The following is a 4,289-nucleotide window of genomic DNA, read 5'->3' on the forward strand; positions in this document are numbered from 1 at the left end:
TCATTAGAACACCTCTACTTTCTATTCATATAAGTATAAACATTTTCATTTTCATAAATGAAAATAAGGGAACCCATCTTTAATACTTTCAAACAACAATATAGTTTTACTGAAAACAAATTGGATGATGTTTATTAATTATATCGTAATTATATCGTAATTATAACGTCATTATTTCATAATTATTTCGTAATCATATCGTTATTATATCGTTATTATATCGTAATTATATCGTAATTATATCGTTATTATAACGTCATTATTTCATAATTATTTCGTAATCATATCGTTATTATATCGTAATAATATCGTAATTAATCGTAATTATATCGTAATTTATCGTAATTATATCGTAATCATATTGTAATTAATCGTAATTATATCATAATTATATCGTAATTAATCGTAATTATATCATAATTATATCGTAATTAATCGTAATTATATCATAATTATATCGTAATTAATCGTAATTATATCGTAATCTTATCGTAATTATATCGTAATTATATCGTAATTATATCGTAATTATATCGTAATTAATCGTAATTATATCGTAATCTTATCGTAATTATATCGTAATTATATCGTAATTATATCGTAATTTATCGTAATTATATCGTAATTAATCGTAATTATATCGTAATCTTATCGTAATTATATCGTAATTATATCGTAATTTATCGTAATTATATCGTAATCATATCGTAATCATATCGTAATTAATCGTAATTATATCATAATTATATCGTAATTAATCGTAATTATATCATAATTATATCATAATTATATCGTAATTAATCGTAATTATATCGTAATCTTATCGTAATTATATCGTAATTAATCGTAATTATATCGTAATCATATCGTTATTATATCGCAATCATATCGTAATCATATCGTAATTAATCGTAATCATATCGTAATTAATCGTAATTATATCATAATTATATCGTAATTAATCGTAATTATATCATAATTATATCGTAATTAATCGTAATTATATCGTAATCTTATCGTAATTATATCGTAATTATATCGTAATTATATCGTAATTTATCAATACCTGAAGATGTTTTTTGTTATCAAGTGTTATTCATTTTTATTATGAGTATTATTATTGAAAACATCTGATGTTTATGATATGTTTACCACAATCTAGAGAAATGTGTTCCGGGTCTTATCTGAAAGTTTCTTAAACATGAGCTGGCGACATTCTTTCTCTTATCGTGTTCAGTTAAATAAATATTGAGCAAATAACATCAAAAATCATAAACAAGTTAAGCTAGCCAATCAAAAACACAGTTTAAATGTGGAATAACAAAGTAACAATACAAGTCAATATTTAGAAATACCCATCCCAGAATCCTATCCTGTATTGTTGATAGTACTATCAGTAGCTGTTGAATTCTGTATTGTTGATAGCACTATCAGTAGCTGTTGAATTCTGTATTGTTGATAGTACTATCAGTAGCTGTTGAATTCTGTATTGTTGATAGCACTATCAGTAGCTGTTGAATTCTGTATTGTTGATAGTACTATCAGTAGCTGTTGAATCCTGTATTGTTGATAGTACTATCAGTAGTTGTTGAATTCTGTATTGTTGATAGTACTATCAGTAGTTGTTGAATCCTGTATTGTTGATAGTACTATCAGTAGCTGTTGAATCCTGTATTGTTGATAGTACTATCAGTAGTTGTTGAATTCTGTATTGTTGATAGTACTATCAGTAGTTGTTGAATTCTGTATTGTTGATAGTACTATCAGTAGTTGTTGAATTCTGTATTGTTGATAGTACTATCAGTAGTTGTTGAATTCTGTATTGTTGATAGTACTATCAGTAGTTGTTGAATTCTGTATTGTTGATAGTACTATCAGTAGTTGTTGAATTCTGTATTGTTGATAGTACTATCAGTAACTGTTGAATTCTGTATTGTTGATAGTACTATCAGTAGCTGTTGAATTCTGTATTGTTGATAGTACTATCAGTAGTTGTTGAATCCTGTATTGTTGATAGTACTATCAGTAGTTGTTGAATTCTGTATTGTTGATAGTACTATCAGTAGTTGTTGAATTCTGTATTGTTGATAGTACTATCAGTAACTGTTGAATTCTGTATTGTTGATAGTACTATCAGTAGCTGTTGAATCCTGTATTGTTGATAGTACTATCAGTAGTTGTTGAATTCTGTATTGTTGATAGTACTATCAGTAGTTGTTGAATCCTGTATTGTTGATAGTACTATCAGTAGCTGTTGAATCCTGTATTGTTGATAGTACTATCAGTAGCTGTTGAATTCTGTATTGTTGATAGTACTATCAGTAGTTGTTGAATCCTGTATTGTTGATAGTACTATCAGTAGCTGTTGAATTCTCAAAACATCACGTGTATTTTATACAGTCTCTCGAATGAAATAGGTTGCCCTGATGGTTGAAATTTATCGCCACATTTATTTATTCCGATAAAGTTATCAATATTCTAACACGCCTATAAATAAGGAGGTGCGGTTTAGATTCTGTCCACGAATCTCGAAAACACTGGGCGAAAATCCAGAAAACACTGGCCGAGTATCCAAAAAAAATGTTTAATCACTAACAAGTCTAAAAAAAACATAAGCACTATCCATGGATCCAGAAAGAAAAGTCGCCAAATATCAGAGTTTTTCGTCTGAATTATTATCGAGAACACAGTAAATATCTTTATTAAAATTATCCAGCATCATATACTCTCCCTCCGACTCGAGTTGGTCCTCCAGAGTTTGAACTAGTTCATTAAAACTCGGTCGGTCAGCTGGCTCTCTCGTCCAACAACTCTCCATCACGTCAAAACTGAAAATAATTAAAAGAAACCTTAGAGATTCTGGGCTTGAGACAAGAATTTATTGAGAGTTTAGAATTTTATATTTAGAAATACCATACTTACAGAAATTAAAATGTTTATGAGATCAGAACCACTAGCGTTATGTGCTGATATCAGTCCTACTTTTCTAAACCTTATGGAAGATCGGCAACGCCATTCAGTGTGCGACGAGTAAAATTTAGCTATAAAAGCGGCATTAGCCTATTCTTTTGTAATTGCAATTGTAATTCGGGTTATTGCCCATCCGAGCGACTACACGCTTTTTCCGTCTCGATCTAAGCCTCTAACACACTGAGCAACTGCAGCTCACTATTACAAGGAAAGAAAGAAACAACTATATTTTAAAAGGATAACAACTTAGGTTCACAATAAAGGATCCGTTCTACCAGCTGGTCCTAGGCAAAATCTCTTGGCATTGATCTTTCCTGGATTATCATATACAAAATGAAATGAAATGAAATGAATGGAGTTTTACGTCCTATTTTTCTGCACCATTACCCATTTACAGCTGGGTCAACTGAGATAAGGAGGGAAGGGAGATACTCACAATTCTTTGTTACAATGTCCAGGGCATTCCAATCGTTTTCCGGATAAAATAGCCTCCATCGCCATCTTGACTGATTTACCGGGGTACGGACTGGCACCTGTATTAATGAAATTGTTAAGTTACCCCATTCCATTAGGCAGAGATCTACGCCGATCTATTCGCCCGGAAGGAGCGACACAATTCTCCTCAGGATGGGGCGACATAAGGGTACTCACGATCATGTTACGATCAGATAACGCTCCAGTGGCGTTCCGTTGGCGATCTATAAGATCCGATAGCGACTTCATGGTACTTGGTCGCCACCCAATTCCTCAAAATTGTTGAGAACTTGCAAGATCAGTTTTCGCCCAGTTAAGATCCAAGGCGAGTAAGATGCGATCCAATGCGTACTATTGGCGCTCCGAGGGCGATTACTGCGAACTATGGATCTCAAGCTAAATATCGCTGACCTATAGAGATCCATTATCGCTCTAAGAGATCCGATACAGGCGAGACCCTGTAAAACCTCGTGGCGTTCTGCCAGTTTTACGCTTGGCAGCAAAGGAGTAGTCCACTGTATCTCCAAGAATCGCTATCAGATCGCCACAAAGCGCAAAGGATCGAGAAAACCAGCTTTCTTTGAGAACGGTGGCGTTCTTAGACGGTCCGATAAAGCTTCGGTTACGATCTTCTCTATCAAGTAGCGCTCTGATGGCGATTTAGCAGACCAAGTAGCGTTCTGGATGGAGCGCCACTGACCTTTGTGCAGGCGCGTAGACCGACGGCGACCCTGGCGATCATGGAGATTTGCGCTTCTGGCGATCATGGAGATTTGCGCCTCCTAGTGGAATGGATATTTTATTGTATAAGAACTTACCGAAAGTTGCTTTTCCCGGGATCCTCA

Source organism: Lottia gigantea (genome assembly GCF_000327385.1).
Source record: "Lottia gigantea unplaced genomic scaffold LOTGIsca_445, whole genome shotgun sequence".
Taxonomy (NCBI): domain Eukaryota; kingdom Metazoa; phylum Mollusca; class Gastropoda; family Lottiidae; genus Lottia; species Lottia gigantea.